The following is a 21,282-nucleotide window of genomic DNA, read 5'->3' on the forward strand; positions in this document are numbered from 1 at the left end:
GAGAATCGGCAATGGTGAAGAATTCGGATTTTACGAATTTTATCTTATCGCGTAACCGAAGACGGAAGTCAAAATGACACCGAGTTGTTGTTCATTAGTTCTGTTTATCACCTGGTATTTTGTCCTTAAATACAATCATCATCTCAATACCTTCAAGTTGTTCTTTCAGCAGTATGTTGCCAAACCTCTATGAACACGTGCGTATAATCGAGTTATTCTTTTTCAAAGGTTTATTACTTTTATTTATTTATCTTTTATAGAGACTGAATGTCTCTGAAATCTGATTTTAATATGAATAATACAAAAAATAAAGAAATATTCTTAAACTAATATTTTAAAATATTGTATTCTTCATTTTTGTTTGTTAAATTCTAACAGATATTAACATTAGCGTAATTCAGTAATATCTAAATGAACTAAATGCTCATTAAACGATTTTTAGGCTTTTCTTATACGCTTTTTCCAACATTTAATATTATAACATTTAACATTTTTAACATTTTTATTTTAAATATTTTTGGTAACTACATGATTTTCAGAATGCATTGTGTTTCCAAAATAAATTCTAATGCGATTTATAAAAGACAAAAAGAAAAATAACAATGGAGTCATTTTGATTCCATGTCTCTGGCTGCGTAAGGAAATTCGTCTCCAGTTACTGGGTAGACACTGTTGCCATTTTTACAATAAAAATACGATTTAATATTATTCTTAAAATATATGACTGATAAAAGATACTAGTCATAAAATATCTTTAAAACAACAGTTCTAGTTTTTTTTTTTTTTTTCAAAATTATCGATACATAAAAACATGGATAACTTGTACAAGTAAAAATATCATGTTTTGCCTACTAAATGACGTTTAAAAGAATTGATATTCATGCAAAAATATTAAAAGGAAATATGCGATGTGTGATTGCTTTTAAGATAAATATGCATATTCACAATTATTTCTTAATTTGCTTGAAAGAAAAATTCTAGAATACATTTAAAATAAAATAAACAATTAAATGTTTGTAAATTACGATTGGAAAATAATAAAAAAAATAGCTGTTTTTTTTTTTCAAGTATCACAATTGGTATATAAAAATAACTAAAATTCGCTTTTTTTTCTTTTTTTTTTGTTGTTGTTGTTTTAAGCGAAAATATCTAACACTACTTCCTCAATTTTCCGAGTCAGTTTAAAAAGATTTAGTATATGTGTATTTTAAATGTAGTAACAGGAAGTTAAATTTCATTATTAATGAAAAGAATGTATTAACTAAAGATTTATTTCACTGACACTTAAAGTTTTAAAAGCACAATGATGTTAGGTAACATGATTCTTTTAGGAAGGTTCATGTACATACTGAACAGTATAGGTGTAAGGCTATTAAAATATATTGCTTTTATTTCGATCACAATTGAAAGCTTAGAAATCCTATTCTATACTAATCGGTAAATGCATACGAAATTTTATTGAAATCAAATGCATTCACTATTCTCGACAAACCAACTGGTCATCAAAGGCAGCTAACCAGTGCATGCTGTTTGGTATCATATGTAAGAAAATATTTGCATTTATGGAAGAAGATCAATAAAAACATATTTTTTAGTTTAATAAACTATAGTTTGTACCGATTTTTACATAATTTGTAATATTAAAAATAAATAATCATTTTACAATACATTTTATTACAACTCATTTAAGTAAAACAAAAATCAACTCATTTTTAACATCAACAAAAAAGAAATATTGTGGGCTCGAATTTATAAAATTCAAATAGCTGATTTGTAGTTTTGTAATTGTTGTTTGAGTAAACAGCAAAAATTATAAAAACAGTTCCTTACAAAAAGCCTTACTGGTACTTGACTTAAATTAACCTAATGTCAATAAATAATATTGAGAATCATACTAAATGGCATTCCGAATAGAAGGGTGATAATCAGGACCAAATCAAATCACCCTCTTTCCGCAGCAATCTTTCATTCCTGGATTGCAGCAAGCGATGAAAAAAATGAGTAAGCGGCCTGTAATCCTTCCTTTTAACAAGCTTTCGCAACCCTATTTTGCTGCAATCTTCCACAATTAGTAAAACAAGGGATCCTCAGAGGGTGTTTTGTGGGGGCTGATTAGGAACGAGGCCTTAAAGTGAGTGCTGGAGCAGAAGTGATCCCATGTTAGGGTGGTTTGCCGAAGGGGGGGAAGGAGGGTAGTCAAATTAATCCACCCTTCACGCTGAGGTCACACAGTTGAACAAAGGTTTCGAGAAAGCTACTATTATGTCATCCGTTAAGTCGGCTTAGCACAGCTGTGGGCTTTGGACGGATTGCCAATAGGAAATACATAGAATGTTGCAGATACAATTGCAGAAAGATTCGAATTATCTGCCTTTTTTCTTGCATGAAGTAATCAAAGAGAAACTATAATATTCAAAAAATTCTAACTCGAAATTTTGAATATCCGCGTTTCAAGCCTCCATAAGTCCGAAAAACGAATTTGTCTGAACTCGAATTGTCGAATTTGTCTGATTGTAATGTGAAAACAATAACTCTCAAAAGCTTTGAGCTAACTAGATAAATTTTGGTATCTGATCTTAACATTGAAATGATACAATTCTAACAATTTTGAACGAAATTCGTTAAGAGAGAATCGGTCGATCCAGCTGTTTGAGTCTAAGTGAATGCTTTAACTGCAAAATATAAAAAAAAAAAATATCCAAATAAAATATGGCACAAAAAATTGGTATCAGCAATGTAGATCTATATCAAAAAGGAAACAAATCTTCAAAGAGTTAACCCTCTGTCGATCTGTGCTTTCTCAAGTATATAAAAGAGATAACTCAAATACGTGCCGGCGTCCTGGCATAGGGGTCTACCCCGTGTTCTGAGCGTCCTGGGTTCCAGTCCCGGTACGGGCATGGTTGTTATTCCTCCGTTCTATCTGTGAGATGTGTGAATGTGCCCCCCTGAAAAAAGGGGTTGTGCAAGTGAATGAGATGTGTGAGTAGCTAAGACGTACTCTTGGCCCTAGTTGGCGCGACTAAAAACAAGAGACGCTCCCTTGGCTTGTGCATAGCAAGTGCCATTATAAACAACAACAACTCAAATACGTTATGATTTAAATAAATGAAGTTTGGTATATGATCTTGTGATAGCAAATATAGTTATGTTTTGATTTCGATGGTCAAGAAAAAGGCATCCAAAATATGCATTCGTTTTGGCACTTGTGTATTGATCGTATTTTAGCATTTAATCGCCAAAGATCACATGCTAGATTCAGTGAAAGTGTTAGATTGAAGCAAAGGATCGATTTTTCTCAACTATTGTAAATGATATGCAGTTAATACACCGGTACCGGTTTTCCCTACAATTTTACGAAGCATATATTTCCATAAGTGAAAATAAAAACTGAGCACTGGTGGCGTTAAAAGTCTTGTCCGAGTGACCTTTGATGTGACTACTCCCATTAGTTTTAAGAAAGTTTATTATCCAGTTGGTGACTCATTAGAAATGCTTGGGATCACCGTAAGAGCAAGTATTCAAGTACCAAAAGGAAATATATAAATTCTATTGTAGAAATGCAAAGAAGTTAACGCTGGTTTTGTTCTTGAGGCGTGAAAAAATTTAATTCGTGATGTATTAAAAATTCTAGTATAAATGTCGCAGAGTACATTATTGTAATCGTATATTTATATGATATGCAGGCGGGGGGGGGGAGTCAGAATTAACTTTTCTGCCATTATAAAAAGGATTCAGAAAAAAAAAATCGTTTGGTAATCTTGGAGGTGTTTTCTACAATTACATTTAACACTTAATGCTTGAAAATAAGCAATTAATTAGATCGTTAATCTATACTTATAATAAAGCTCAATGTGTGTGTGTGTGTGTGTGTGTGTGTGTGTGTGTTGGCGCTCTACAGGCCAAACCGTTTGACATACAGCTATCAAATTTGGTACATGTATATACCTTGGAGGTTGGGAATGTGCACCTGGGGTTTCTTTTTTCGAATTTTTAATTAGAATTTTAATTATTAATTAAAAACTAACTTTCCCGCCAAAAAATCTTCCATTTTCCCCACCGCCAACTTTTTCGCCAAAAAAATCTTCCATTATCTCCAGCGCCAAACGAGAAAGGCTTCAGTTTTTTTTTCTCCCAACAGTAATGAGGCTAGGGTTAAAATTTTTCGGCGGATTATTTCAATCGGTTCTGTTTATTTTCTTAATGTTTGATGCATTTAAAATTAAACATTGTTAATGAATCAATCTTTCAGATTCATTCTGAAGTACTTTTGAATTAAAATAAAACAGAATAAAGGAAATTAAAAATTTCTAATCCGCATAGCGTTACCCCAACTGGCGTAGAAAAAATCACGTATTTGCGTTACGTAACTGGCGTTGAAAATTCACGCATGCGCATTGTGTTCTGAATTCCGCATTGTGTTAACAATTATTATCAACGGATGCGGACTGGATTTAAATTATATTTAGGTTCGTTGTATGCTTTTGTAATTAAAATGTATTTATGTTAGTTATATATTTTTTGTATATGCTTATAGTTTTAAGTACATCGTTTTTTAAGTAGTTTTTTTAAAACCTGTTTTCAACCGTTTATTTTAAACGATTCGTTTTATTTTCTTAGTGTTTGATGCATTTAAATTTAAACATTGTTAATTAATCGATCTGCTCATAATGAATCTAAGAAAATTTTGTTGACCAACTCTTGAGATATTACATAAATTTAAAAAGATATTCTTTAGTGCCCATAAAGTTTAAACGCTGAGTGACTCTATTTTCAGTAATCAGATTATAAAAAAATGCTTTGTTTCAGTAAAAAATATTATTATATTAATTGAAGATAAATTCTTTCCACTTTAATTTAAAGCATAAATTCTACGGGTGCTAACAGAAAATGAGAGAGATACATATTACGTTATGACTGAAGGCCTTTATAATATTATGAATGAATTATATGATAATCAAAATTTGAAGTTTTAAAATATTTTGATGAAGAAACTATTAAAGAAGAAATTGCATAAAATATTTAATTATGAAAATTTTAACGAACATTAAGATTGGCGAACCGGCTGGTCGCCAAAGGCGGCTAGTTATAAATATAATTTAATTCAAATAGTAGCCTTTTACTAGAGCATATGATGTCTTGAATATCATAAAAATCAAATGCATATGATGTATTATACTACACTGAGTATCAAACCCGATTAATTTATGATGATGTGCTTTTGTGATGCTGAAAAGATGTATTTTCTTAGGAAAAATTTCATTTATTTTAATTTATTGGAATTTTAATCTATTTTTCTGCTTTGAATAAGCCATCTAAATATAATAAAACTAATATCCTTTCGTCCGAGGAACACAAATCTATAAAAAAAAGATCATCAATAACTTTTGCTTATAATATTGCAATATAGATTTAACTTCATACATTGCAATCTTTGTTTTATATCGATTGTAATTTTTTTTTAAAAAGGAAATAAGCTTCTATTTTAGTATATTCTATAAAAAAATAGAGTTGGAAAAAAAAATAAACATCTATTTTGGAGAAATATTTTTACGAGATTACTTCTGAGTAGTTTTTAAGAAAAGTCTGATGAAAGGTATAACAGTATTAAGAAACTTAATTTAGCAGTTTTAAAGACGTAGAAAATAAACTGTTTTCCACTATTTTTTAAAATTTTTTTTACCATTTCTTATTCTAGACAAGGAAGGATTTTATCTTTCTTTAACTAACTGTCTTTAGTGACTGTCTCTAGTTCGCCAGGATTAAAGGTTGCAAAAATTTTTGATTCAATATTTTGCATTATAAGTTGGCATCAATGGTTTCCTCAGCTAAATATTTTTAAATTTCAAATTTTGATAAACATATACTATTTTAGAAACCTTACATCTTTCTGTTTGTTGTGCTGTGTATTTCCCTAATTTGCTGACTGTGTCTTTATATATCCAATTTTATCCCAGGAAACCGTAGTAGTATTTAAAATTGCCCTCACTTCGAAGTTTTTATTATCATCATCATCATTATTATTATTATTATTACTTGATTGTGAAGTTAAACCTCAAATGCAAGTACAATAAAAAAGTGCCTTATATTGAAACTTATTTACTATAAAAAAATGAGTCAAATCTTAATACTTAGAACATCAATACCCCTGGGGGGGCACCTCGAAAAGAGGATGAGATGCTTCCAATATGGGTGACTAGATCTTTCCACCCTGGAGGGTATATAAACAGATAGGGATTTGGTTCATCCCATCGATGACGGGAAGTACTTCCTTCGGGAAGGGTTGTACCGTGGCCGGTAATGGCCTTTAGGACTCAACCACAGTTCCCGCCAATGTTGCTGTTAAGGCGATCCGGTCATTCAGCATTTATTATCCGTGTGTCTTCGAGAGGGTCGGAGAGTCAGTGATATGACTTGTTGAAATCATCAGTTATGGAAGTAAAAGCGAGAATGAAATATTTACAACAACTATGAAAATGATTTGACTACTTCTTTAACAATGACACATATTACTTTAAAATACTCTAAAATATTTTTAATTGATTAAAAAATGAAGAAATTTTCGACAAAAATTTAAGCAATTGAAAAGTTAAAAGCATATATATTTTTGAATTTCAGGGTGATGTAAAAATTTTTTTTATGTTTCTATATGTTTAGAAATTATCATGAAAGATTTTAAAATGTCGCTTGTTTTTAATTAATTAAATATTTTTAAGAAATGACCCTAAGTTGCATATTACTACCTTCCAAAGCCTATATATGCCAATTTGATAGCTCTAAATACTCCGGCCTGTAGAGAGCCAGCCGGCATGCACACATATTCATTTTTACTATAAGTAGATATATAACCTCAACATCTTTCTTTCAGACATAACATTGCTTAAATTAATCAACAAATAAATCAAATGCTCTTAGGTTTTCGAAATGATAAAACCAACAACAATGGACAAATTCGGATAAAAATTATAGTATTCATAAACCACGAAAACGTATTTCCCAGTTGCAAACACAATCGATTAAGCTGTTTTCTATTCATTCTAAAGCTTAAAACAGCAAGCGAGACCATTTGCAATCAAAATCAATAAATCAAAACTAAAATATGACAAAACAAAATCCTTAATTAGAAATCCTGATCATTGAAAAAAATAACGCTACTTAAATAAACACTAAAAGTACTCCCCCGCCCCTCCCTCTCAATAGACACTAGAATGATTCCTTTTTTTCAGCTTACCAGGCGCATCCTCTCTCCTCCACCCCCTACACCAATAAATCACAACAAATCTTCTCAAATTGTTGACACTCTGTCCTATGCTAACGCTACGAGTATAAAGAAGCACTATCTTTTTCTCCATGTCCTAACATAACACTGCGCTTGCAACACAGCCTTTGAGGTTTTTAAGGAGCATCAGGATATATCTCGGGGGTAGGGGTAGGGGTGGAAATAAATAAAATAATATACAAAGGCAAACGATTTATACAGAGTCTCTTTTGCGCAACACAGACGATTCGAAGCACGTATAGGCCATGCTCAGTCGTGAGGCAACTGCCTAAAGAATCCATGCTGCAACCCTTCCTTGAAGAACCATGCGAATAGACACAGCTGGTATGTTCTTTTAAGGTTCGCAGAAAATCGTCTGGAGAGGGGGTTTTCTTCCCAAATTGTGTTCTACGGCCACCCCTCTTCTCTTTTTCCCTCGCAGAACAATTTGTGTTCAGTCGTTTCTGCTTAAGGGTTTTCTGCGATTTGGTTTTAAAATATTGTAAATGGAGGAGTTGAGTATATACATGTATATATTTTTATATATGACGTGAGGTAAAAGTTACATTTACTTATCCTTTGCGTGATATTTTTTTTTTTTTCTTTCGAATTTCATTCACTTTTATAGGCATGATTTTCTTATTTCTTTTTCTCTCGTTCTTGTTAGGATTATAGGATGGAAATGGAATCGTAGAATATTTTATCTTTTTCAAGGGGAAGAAAAAAAAACTGTTCGTTGGAGATAATAGTTGTTTTATTTCGTTCTGAGAACATCTCTTATAGGCATTGTTTTTAAGGAGATCATGAAAGGTCAATCACAATTTGAGTTTCTTAAACGATTTATATATTGCTATTTGAGTTAAAAGTCAAATTAAAAAATTGATCATAGAAATATAAAAGTAACGATTTGATTTTAAAATAGTAGAGATTGAGGAACTGATTATAAATTTTTGTATAAGACATCAGATAAAAGTTGGAGGAGTTATGTAAATACATATATATTTTTATATATGACATGAAACAACTTATATTTACTTGAATTTTGAGCAATTTTTTGGCAAATTTTAACATTTTTACTGGCCTAACTTCTGCTTCTTCATCTTTCTTTTTTGTTAGGATTATAAAATGGAAATCGAAGATTATTCCATCTTTTTGAGAGACAAAAAATATTCGTTGGAGATAATGATTATTTGGGCTCATTTTTAAAACTGACTCAACAGAGAGTTGTATTATTTATGATGAGTTCATGAAAAGTCAATGACAATTTGAGTTTCTAAAAATAATTACTGTTCCTTAAGTAAATAAGTAAGTTTTCTTTAAGTAACTTTACTATTCTTTAATAAAATTTGCATATTTTAGTATAAATGTGTAATTTAATTTTAAAAATTTTCCATTTGGAAACGTTTACATATATATATATATATATGTGTGTGTGTGTGCGTGCGTGCGCGTGTAAATAAAATGTTTACTTACATATGTTTATACATATACAAATACATATGTTTATATCAGAAGGCAGATAAAATTTACATTTATTTATATTTTATGGAAGACTTTTCTCTTAATTTTATATACTTTTATAAACGCAATTTTCTTTCTCCTGTCATTACTTTATTGTCAAGTCGGGAATGGAATCATGGACTACTTCATCTCCTTGAGAAAAAATTTTATTGCAAAACATTAAGTTTCTTTTTTATTAATATTTTCCCTTAATTGATTATGCAATAAATGGAATTGTTGTTGTTTTTTTTTCCTTTGGGTACATGCGCGTGTGAATTATGAACAAATAATAGCAATTTAATAAAATTTTGGCTATTCAAGTGAATCAATTTTTTAAATTTAAGTACTGTTTCTTAATAAAAAAAAATTAAATTAAATTAAAAATGTACACTTCTAAATTTAAATTGAATTATTTGTAAATTATATATTTTTATATATGACGTATGATAAAAGCTACATATAGTTATCCTTCGAGTGCGGTATTTTACAAATTGTATTCAATTTTTAATTCAGAAGTATTTTTATCTCAAGTTGAGATTGTGAAATATTCATACTTTTCCCAGAAACAGCGTTTTTCGTTATAAAAATGATCAGTTTTAGCTATTTATGTTAAGATTGACACTAAAAAGTTCAATAGATTTTGATAAGAAGAATATGAAAGATAAATATCAATTCGGCTTACAAAAATATAAATTCCACTGATAATATAAGAGCAGGATACAAAAATGACAAATTATTATACATTTAATATTATTTAAGGTTTTTTTTTTTAAATTAAAGATTAAATTCACATTACCGATAGGCATCAAGATTTTTCGCCACTTGATTTTCCATTTTTTTTCGCAATCTTATGTCCTTGCCTGATGTAAAGAAAAATTTTATAAGCAACCTATATCCTCTATTTCAACAATTTATTGCTGTAACGTAAATTTCATAATTTCACTGCTTTTTTTATTGATAACTTTTGATATATTATTCGAAGAAAAATGGTTTTTCGTGTACTCTGAAAATTCAGAATTTATCTTTTCATTAGACATCAGTCAGCTTAGTTTATTCGTCAAGCTTGTTATTTAATATATTTTTTTAAAAAATATTAAGCCATTTTAATATATTTATTATTTACAAGTGTTGGAATGACAATGTGAATTTAAATAAACATACTGAATAAAACTTGCATACAAGAAAAAATTCATAATAATGAAATAACAATGCATATATTTTTTATAGATTTGAACTGAAATCAAAGTAAATTCAATTGAAAAATTAAATAAATTTAATGTGCATCATAAGATGCGAAAGTATATAACAATTTGGCACTTTATTGCTTTGTTTCATATAAAAATAAAGGCAAACATTAACGGGTGTCCTAAAAATATCTGCTTCTGTTACTTTTTTAGACCGAAAATTTCCATAAATCTTCAATACAAGAATAAGAAACACATGGGAAATTTCATATAATGAATACGCAGTTGATACAAGAAAGTAAATAAATACGTGTCGATTTTTAAGCTTGAATATATATTGTTTGTAGATAAGCGTGACATTGTTTTATTTAGCAAATAACAAATAAACCGGTCATACATCCCTCATAAAAATTCCTAGTTTGCTACATGCAATACATACAGAAAAAAATTATATCATTATAATCGTCAAATGAATTCGGCATTGGCAGTATGAATAATCTCCTCGTTTCAGAATTCCCTGTGTCCAATAAACATATTTTCGAAGAAAGCAATAGAAGAGCAATGAGCTACCGACATGAAATTTAGTTTTTAACTTTCTTATCAAATTGGTATATTTCCAAATGTAAATGTGTCATTATTTTCCTTTTTCGTTGACTTAATAGCTAATTTATAAGGCATTAAAGATACATACATAATTCCAAGTATTAAAGGACGTAAAGATTTGTATTTTGTGTAATTTCAGTTAAAAAATAATGCATTACCATTGCATTTTTACTATACATTACTGCCATTGCATTATATAAAGAATACGAAATCTAAATTGTTTTACAGTTCCTCTCCCCACCTTATTAATCATTCTGATCAAAATAATTCTAATTTTGAGTACTTTTTTAAGTTTATATTTTTCTACGGCCAACGCTGACTGAGTTATGAAGCTTTGGATTTCATTATTTTAGATCAATAAATAGTCCACTCGAACTTCTTGATTTCGCTTTTTGATCTTTTAATTATTCTCTAAGCAACATTAAAATGATACAAAATCGCCTGAAATAAAAAAAATAATAATAAATAAAATCTAAATAAAATCAATAATAAATATCAATAAAATCAATCCAGTTTTTGTTGTAGAATAGTCGCTGAAAGTATTAATATCTTCTTTTGAATCTAAAACAGGATAGATAAAATAATATCAAATAACATGCCAATTATTAAATGTTTGTATTCTAGTGAATATTTATTTATTGTTATTAAAAAACAGATAGATAAAATAATATCAAATAGCTTGCAAATTATTAAATGCTTGTATTCCAGTGAATATTTATTTATTGTTATTAAAAAACAGATAAAATAATATCAAATAGCTTGCAAATTTTTAAATGTTTGTATACTAGTGAATATTTATTTATTGTTATTAAAAAACAGAATAAGTGTGCTTTAAAATTGTAATAAAAGTAGACACATAAAAAATATTAGAATTTAATTCGTAGGCGATGTTACTAATAATAATTGATATAACTAAATGTTTATACATTATAAATGCTCCAATGAATTTTCATCTATGAGAAATTATATATTGCTGAATAATGATTGCATCACTTTCGTTGAATTCTTCTTCTAAATACTTACTACGAAAATTATTTTTGTTTTATGCTACTTTATTGAGCAGTTTTATAATTTAGAACACATTTAAAACTTTTGTTACATAATTTTTATTCTACGATATTTTTTTAATAGTTGACTACATAATTATTTGATTCCTTATTTTATTCATTCATTTCGAAATGTTAACATTTAGATCAATATATTAAAATTTTGGTGTTAAAATTTTTATCACCATAAATTTTAATATCATGTAACATAATACCGTCATTTATTATATTTTATTTCGTTTTATGGTTCATTTCCTTTTTATTTTGCAGACGATAAATTGTGAATACGAATTTGATCTTTATAACTTTGAAATATAAATATTTCATGAATATATGACCTTTTATATGGCACGTATGTGAAAAATAACGAAACAATATTATTCAACAAACCAGGAAACTATTCATTCAAATTAGCATACAAAATTTATAATATTCAGATAGAATAAATTCATTTAAATGTGCAAAATGTGCATAGTTATATAATATTCAGATAAAATTATTTCATTTTTTCGCATTGATTTAAATACGCGAAATAGAAATAATTCATACTTTAATAATTTTAATAATAAATAATTTTTCTAATATGTTTTATGATATTAATTAGACATTCCTTATCATATGATTCTGCGAAATAATTAATCCTAAAATTAATAACAAATTGCAGTTAATTAAAAATATTTCAGTTTTTTTTTAAAAAAAATTATTATGATTTTAGAAGAATGTCTGATAAAATTTTCTTTTGCTCCGTCCTTAAAAATTGCCTTGAGGTTACTCAAGGTCAATCACAGAAAGACAAAACATATTCAACTAAAAATTTTAAAATAGAAAAAACTTGGAATTTTAACTACAAAATAAATAAAACTAAATGAATACTTTCAACTAACAATGCTTTTGAAAAAAATAATCGTTCATATTTTATCACTACGAGAGACATTAATAAGAAAACAGACAAGATAAGAAGAGCTCATAGAATAAAAATGTATTTATCTGCATCAAAATCCTGAATATGTTTCAAGGTCACTCTTACAAAACCAAATTTGTAAGAGATATAAAAATTTCAAAGAACTACAGATAATAGCTTGCATATTAAATGTAATATCAAAAATGTTTCTAATTTCAATTAACTTCCATTTGAATGCAATGATATACAATAAAAATAATTATAACTGCAAAGTTCTGAAATACTTTTATTTGCAATTTTTTATTGCATACTTTCTAAAAATCGGCAAACAACTTAGTGAAAAATGTTTCATCATATTTTAATAAGTAATCGGTATTTTTAATATCTGTGCAAAATTTTATTAAAATATTTTAATTTAAAATACTATTATAAATACAATATTGATTTTTAAAAATTTACGCCAATTATAATCACTTCATTACAAGAAATGACAAATTTTTGACCTTGAAAATTTCAAGGTCACAAGAAGCGATTTAATTTCAAACATAACTGATGTTAACACAGTGAAATAGCTTATAATTTTTTTAAAAATAAGAATTAAAAAAAATTTTAAAAAAATAATAAGGGTGAAAGCTGAATTTATAAAATTGAAAACGGCACACTCTATTACAACCACTTCGTATTGACTATCATGTTACATTTTTTTTAATTAGGATAATTTAAAAACTATTTAGTTAATAGAGCAAAAGAATTATAAAAAGGCAATCCTAAATTTATAAAAGAATCTTTTTTTAGCAAAGAAAATTGTAAACATTTGATGAAAAATGCATGTATATCTGCCAATAACTTAAAGACTAAACATTTCTTTTTCTAGAAGTATCTCCATCACTTCCTAATTCAACATTCTTAGAAATATCACATTATTCGTGATCTTCGTTTATATCAACAGCATTATCTCATAGGTTAATTTTCATTTTTACCGAAAAATACTAGCATCATTATTTCATTTATTTTATTATTATTTTATCTACATCCGTTATAAGTTAATATTCAATGACAAAAAAATCATCAGCTTTTTTATCAGGAAATATTTACTGATTTTAAAAGTATCCTCACAATTTTTGAATAAATTTTTATTGGTTCTGAGTATGTTTAAATCAAATAAAATGTATTTTTTTTAACTTTCTCATATAATTATTTTATTTCTAGAAATTTTAGAGCTTACTCATTTCATTATATTTCGAAAACATTTATATCATTTAAAAATTATTACACATTCAAATAATTATTATAATTAATGAATGAATTTTACCATTTTTTTAAAAATAAATGTCGCATTTAATGGGTTGATTTTCATCCTTTAGCGCAAAACTTCTATATTAGTTTAATGATAAAAAAAAATTTTTTCTACCCTATCATCATTTCACGTATCACTTCATAAAGAATCTAAATAATATCTGCATGTTTTCATAGATGAATTTGAACTATTAATAGAATTATCTACATCATTTTATGATAATTCTTTAAAATTTCAAAAAAGGAAGTGTTTCAAAGCCGTTTTTAGTCGAACCATTGGCTCATAATCCTCTTGCGGTAGCTTACTGGTTTTCCTCCCGGGAGAATGCGGTGATGTTTCGCCGCAACTCGCCTACGGGTTTTCGCCGGACTCCAGTGCTTCGGGCTACCATCGCCGCTGGGATTCAAGGGGAACCTCCCAGCGGGATTACGCAAGAGCGAGCCGCCGCAGCGATTGCGCGAAATCCCGACGAATCGGACGCAGGAATTCCGTCGCAGTGGGAATTTTTTGTTACGATGATGCATTTTCTTGCAGGTTAATTGTTTTCAAGTGCTAATGATAGCAGTGTTCTAGGCCTCTTTTGGTATGTTAATCTGATGATAGCATGTTTAACAAGGATTTGATAGGCTGTGTTTGTAGATTTAGTGGGTGGTTCTCTATGGTATTGTTGAAATGGATTCAGTACTAGGCTTGTGGTTAAATTTTTTAAATCTACAGTGTGCAAACTTTTGTAAATATTATAAATGACATATTAATTACAACGAATTTTCTATTTTCTAATAATATGAACTATTAATATGATTATTGAACAAAGAAATTTAATTTGTTAATTTAATGGATGATTGCCTGTGGTATTTGCAATAAATAATGTGTAATAATTGAAATTTGAGTAAACTTTGCAAAAGCATAGTAAGTATGCACTTTTAAATAATATAAATAATATGATATTTAAATAATTTTCCTGGATTTAACATGATATTTATGGATAACTTTAAGAGAAACTTAATGGGCAATGCAAAATAGACATTTGATTGTGAAAATTATGCAGATTTGTTAGCCGAATTTTCATTTCAAAGAATGTATAAATATTTATTCAAAAAATATATGTTTAGTTAACATATAAAATATACATAATATACAGATAATGTATAAATAATACGAAATATGTTTGATTATTTTTGTTTTATTTTAAAGAATATGCAATAATGGGAAAAATTTATGTTTGACTTTATGCAGATTTTGTATTTGATGACCTAGGCGCCGAGAAATTGAGATCTTTAATTCCATAGAACAATATAAAATCTTGCTAAATAAACATAAAAAAATATTGCCAAAATTGTTTATTCGTGTTGATTTCTTAAAACTGTTAATCTACATGAACTTTATCTAGTATAAAATCATTGCGATAGTCTAATTTTTTTATGTGTAGTAGTAATGCAAAGTTATACTGGTATAAAGGTAATTGCATTTACCAACTTATAAGACTTCGTTGAATCATAGTAAATTAATGATCGTATTAGCATGATTCATCGAATGAAAGCATATATAATCGAACAATAGAGTGATATTTGTTGCGATATTTTAGTATGGAAGTTTTCTTAAAAAGGCTTAAGTATAAATTAACTATTTATGTTCAGTTAATGGTATTGTCATGAATCGGATTGTGTGAAAGCAGCATGTAATAAACGGCTATAATTATATTTTTTGCTGTATTTTGGAATGACAGGCATTTGAAATGTGTATGCTTAATGAATTATTGATATCTTCTGTCAATAGTGATTTTAAAAATACATATAATTATAGAGTGTGTTAATGGAGTAGAATACAATTTTTTATCGATGAGTTTAAGAATTTTTCTCCTGATTTTTAACATATTTCAATGAATGCATTGAATAATTGAATTTCAAATAATGCATTTATAATGTGAATGCATTTGATTTAACTTCTAAATGTTAAGAAAGAAAAATAAAATCGATGTAACAATTTAAAAAAAATTTAGAGTATATTTTTGTTTTTGAATCGGAATATAGTTACCAAACAAGAAAATCTTTCAAAGGATTAGGTGTTATTTAAGTTTATTACAGGACAAAAATAATTCAAACTTGTTTGCTTTTTTAGGCTGTGAAATTTTATATTTTCCATATAAATATATATCGCTTGCAAAAAATATTATCCTAAAAATGCAGCCATAGGTAAATTTAATTATCTTTGACAGCTCATTTATTAAAAAGCTACAGGTTGCTTTATTTCTCTTAACTAAAAGAATGTCTTTCATTTTATCAGAATACTGAATTTGTATTGATGATGATAAAATATATATGAAGATTTATGATATATGAACATGTAATTCATTCACTTAATAATTTGAATAGGAATTATTTTATTTTTAAGAGAAAATATCAATGCAAGCTTTTTATTTTAAATTTGTGTGGAACTCATTTAAAAACAAACAACAATGCAGTGGACCCATGATATAAAATTTCTGAAATATTATTTAATTATGCAAATCCTGCACCTTTTCTTTAAAATTAAATATACTTTTTAAAAATAGTCATATTATTAAGAGAGGAAACGAAACTTTTATCAGTTTTCAATAAGAGATAGGGCAATTTTTATCACAATATGACTTAATAATTAAGAAATCTCCAAAAATATAGTTAAATGAAAAGATAATTAGTGCGGAAAAATATGAAGTGAACGCGATTACACAAATAAGTCTGAAGGAATATAAAGATAAAAATTACAACTCTTTAACAGAAAAATAGTGAATTCTGAAATGAAACAAGCCTTTTTTCAACTAAATGCATTTTGAAGGTATAACTTAACATTTGATGATGGAATTCAGAATGTTGATAAAATAGTTTACGGAATATTAACATACAAAGCCATATTGCCATAAACATTAAAACAGCAGAGATTAACATTTTCACAGCATGCGCTGTCAAAGAAATATAATAAAGTGGTTTTCATAATAATTTTACAAAAATTGCATGCTTTCAAACACGTTTTATTAAGTGATTATGCTAAATTTCGCATTCCAACGTCGTAAAACATTTAAATTTCTTTAATATAATTTTTAATATATTTGTGTTGAAACAATTTTTGAAATATGCTATCTCAAGTCACATAAATATTTTGGAACACATTAAATGCAAGAGATGAGTTAAACATTGTTAGAATTTATTAAAGAAAGAAGAACGGAAAAAAATGTCTCATATACATAAGAAATTAATCGTATAATCTGAACATGAACTTGAAGAATACGAATTCATTTTTGACGCAGAGAATGCAAAAATGGAATATATTTTCTTAGTTATATAATTTGATGGTTTCTAGTTGCGTATTTCTTATCTTTATTCCAGTTGCTCAAATAATTTACTCAATATCAATTTTTGTTTCTTCTTAATCAACTAAATAACATCATGTGTATTGAGTGCATGTCGCATGTGTCTGTAGAAACGTGCTAAAAATTAAATCAATAATTGTAACTTCTTCAAGGTATCACCTCTTTGGAATGCATGCTACATAATTACATGCGATAACGAAGAAGCTAGGCTATATTGCAACTCTGTTCGTGAGAAAATTATAATAAACCGGACATTGAGAAAAGCAAAATTCGATATATTATACTTACAACTTATCATCCAATAAAGATCCTTACATCGTTTGTCAAGGAAGTTTTTTCATTTTTCTATCCATCTAAAAAAACAATGAAAAATATCAATTTTAAAAGTAAAATTTTGCATTTGATAATTTAATGATTTTGAAATTTCTATTCTTATAAAGATATTTAAGAAGTAGTCTTATAGCCTTGCTATTTTAAAAAGTTTTGGGTTGAGACGTGTATTTTATTTATAAATTCTATTTAAGAAATATTATACATTTATTGCATTAGTTCATTATTTTATAAGCATTGCTTATCTATATACATGGTTAATGCATATTTGTTTATGTGTTTATTTACTATCAATACGTTTATGCATATTGTTCCTTAAAATAATATTTTAATCGTTATCGTAATTTTAATCGTAAATTTGTGTTTCGCAGAAAACTTGAACAATAATTATTTTAAATTTATCAAATGTTTGATTCGGACATTTAGGTCAAAATTAAGGAAAAAATAACTGACAAGTGTTATTTTCTGACTGATTATCTTTTGAATACAAAAATATCTTCCAATAATGATAATAATAATAATAGACAAAACTAAATAAAAATCATGGGGGAAAAAAAGTAGGATAGTTTTCTAAATCTAAAACATTCTGCGTGTTAAGAAAACAATTAAAAAAAAACATCATGTATTTTATGAATTTTCTGGAAGCTGCTTCGTTTATAGAATAAAAGAACATTATTAAATTCTATAGAAAAATACTGCCCACAAGTTGTTGATTTAAGTGCACCTATTAATATTGCTTCTAATCTTACTCTGAAAAAATGCTCTTATTATTTTCTTTTGCGGTGTTAGTTCATTATAGCATAAAACTTATTGAATATTTTATTATCTTTCCACATTTCTAATAATTAAAACTTTTATTTCAACTTTTTAAAATAATAATTAAAAGCTTTTAAATAATTAATTAAAAAAATTATGTATGCACATTTTTTTAAACATTTTAATAATTAATTTCTAATTAATCATTAATTTTTTTCTGAGTATGCGCTGTGAATCCACTCACAGAACCATTATTACCGAATTGCGCATTCTTTTGTGCCGAATATTTGAATTCGTAATCTTTTCCTTCTTGTGAATAGGTGAATATCCTGTAATAACTATATTAGCAACTGTCTTTAAAAACAAAAGAACTGCAATTTGAAACCATTATATTAGCAACTGATTGATAAAAAAGTAATATCGTGCATTTAATAGCGACAATACAGAAGCTACGGTCGTCACTTTTCCTAAAAAAGATACCTCTTTGGTATCATTAATCATAGAATATATCTACACATACAAAAAAAAAAAAAAAAAATCATTTTCAAAAAGGTATATGATTGGTTTTATTATTATTCTTTCGTTTTATTCACATATGTAAGAATAATATAAGATAACGATACGTGTATCCACAGTTCTTTCAATCAATTATCAATAATGTCACAAAAATCACTAAAAATCCAGATCCAAACGCAATTTATGCCATTCTCCCAACCCTTACGTGATACGTCATGCCCTGAGTCCATTAATAAAACTGATATTCAGAAACGGAAACTAATCTCGCAAGCAGACCACGATCCTGGTAACGAGATTATTTTGAAATTATCAACTTATCATCTTGTGAGGCCCTATAGCAAAGGCAGGTAATATTTAACTTTTCCTCGCTGCTGACGTCTGTTTATTTTTATTTTTTTTCCACAGTCCTTGGTTTGGTCAACGGATCATGCTAGTGGTTTCCTCTCTGCATTGATAAGAAATAAATTCTTCCACAAAAGATTGCGCCGTAAAGTAAATCCTTATCTTGATTTTGATAATTTCCCGTCACCCTTTCTTGCCTAAATTTTCCTTTCCTGAGACCAGAATTCGATATAAGAATATGTTGCGCAGAGTTAAAATGAGGGTTGAATTTTAATACAGATTTGTATCAAAGTCGCACGAGTGCTTTAACGGCGGGTTTTGCAAAGATTATGAAACCAGAAAAATTGTATTTTGTTTGACTTGGGTCTTTAATGGAGATGAAATTGGAATTTGTAGTCTTAATTCTTAAAAAGTACTTATGAAATTTCTTTAGTACTAATTGCATAATTTAGACACTTTAGTAATCTTTAGAAAAGTTTATGAAAACTTTAATGCTCTAAGGAAACAAAATCTTCCAAATTTATATTTACAAATGTAAGTAATCTCAGTAATTAACAACAAGAAAATGAAACTTGACTTGATTTAGTAACATTAATTAAAATCAAATTAACAACGAAAGAAAACATCCTGATTTTAGAATCTTATTTACAGACATTAAGAAGTTGTAACATTACTTTTTAATTCAGTGAGTGCATAGTTAAAATTGTCAAACAAAATTTGAAATTAAATACTTTAGTAGAACAACCATTTGAGAACCTAAGCACAAGTAACTAAAAGTTCTCTTAATTTTCTTAAATTATTTTATTGTAAATTGCAATTTGTTACCAAAGTGATTTGAATTTGTGGCAGAAACTTAAAATTTTGCCATACCTTAAGTGAAAAATGTAATAAAAAATAAAAACATCATAGATAAACATAAGCATAAGTGCATGATAATAGATTATCATTAATTTAATATTTTATAATCATGTTAAATAATAAAATTTAATGTTTAACAAGATCTTATTTGAATTTTTCTAATACATTTTTCACCTGATTATGTTACGGAAATATTAATAAAACCTGTAAAAAATGGTTTCAAAATAAATGAAGAAAGATATGATATGTTGCCATCATAAGTTTTAGGGCATAATTTCATTGTCTTATGACTTGGAATTTTTTATTTTCAAAAGATGGATGTCACAAACAAATAAAAAAACTCGCTAAAATAAATATATATATATATATATATATATATATATGTCGTTTGCAAATTTCGCAATTCTCATAACATAAAATATAAAATTTCACTAACGGACAATGATTATTTAAACTTGAATGTTCTACATAGATAATTTAATAATAAAGAAGAAAATTATTTTCTGAAAGTGAAATGAATACAATCGCTTCTAAAAAATAATTTCATGGATATCAATATTTATTAATCAATTACCAATGTTATGAAAAAAATAAAGATTTTGAAAAAAGCAATTTCAAAATAACTTTTAGTTGAAATTATGAGATGAGTTATTTCTACTTTTTCAAGAAGATTTGTGTTTGTATACTTCGAAAATACTTGGCAAAGGCACAAATATTACAATTTCAAATTTTTATTATAAATGGAGCCCTAATTATTTAAAGCATTTTATTATTTTCTTGAAAAGTATTAATCTTTTTTAATATTTTATAAAAAAAATGAAAAAATAAGACATTTTGAATGTAATTTAAGAACGAATTGAAAAAATTATTAACCAAATAACTTTAAAGAACTATAACTTTACTAGAAAGATGAAGGTATTTGTTTTAAAAATATGCACATTTCATTCTAATTTGATTAATTATTTGAAAAATATTACAAGATTTGCTAGTATTGTTAATGCAATAATATACAGATGAAAATCGTTTGCTTTTTTTCGAAGCAATTTTAATAAAAATACAATAATATTACATTTTTTTTTTATCTCACAAATGATTATTGTGTTTTAAATTTATAATAAAATTTTCATTATTTATCTGAAAGAAAATTTCGTTTACTGATTAGTAATTTATTCATAAGTTTAATGATTTCTGAAGCTAAAGATTCAAGCCGAAATTATTCAGATTATAATACTTCTGAAAACGCTGATCAAAGTTCACAGCATTATGATAAGTTAATATAATTATTTTATAATCTGGCAATTGAACTTTTTTTATTTTTAAGCAATGGTAAAGTTGGACAAACAAA

General features: G+C 27.2%; 1 long non-coding RNA gene across 3 annotated transcripts in view; it reads right to left on the reverse strand.

Moving 5' to 3' along the window:
* LOC129976673 (uncharacterized) overlaps positions 1-21,282 on the reverse strand; it is a 372,556-nt gene that overhangs the window by 185,181 nt on the left and 166,093 nt on the right. For all 3 annotated transcript variants that reach the window (XR_008785164.1, XR_008785163.1, XR_008785165.1), the window contains one exon: positions 17,424-17,488. This is a non-coding gene — a long non-coding RNA (uncharacterized LOC129976673). The remainder of the gene's footprint in view (positions 1-17,423; positions 17,489-21,282) is intronic.

The sequence above is a fragment of the Argiope bruennichi genome, chromosome 7 (assembly GCF_947563725.1).
Source record: "Argiope bruennichi chromosome 7, qqArgBrue1.1, whole genome shotgun sequence".
Lineage (NCBI taxonomy): Eukaryota > Metazoa > Arthropoda > Arachnida > Araneae > Araneidae > Argiope > Argiope bruennichi.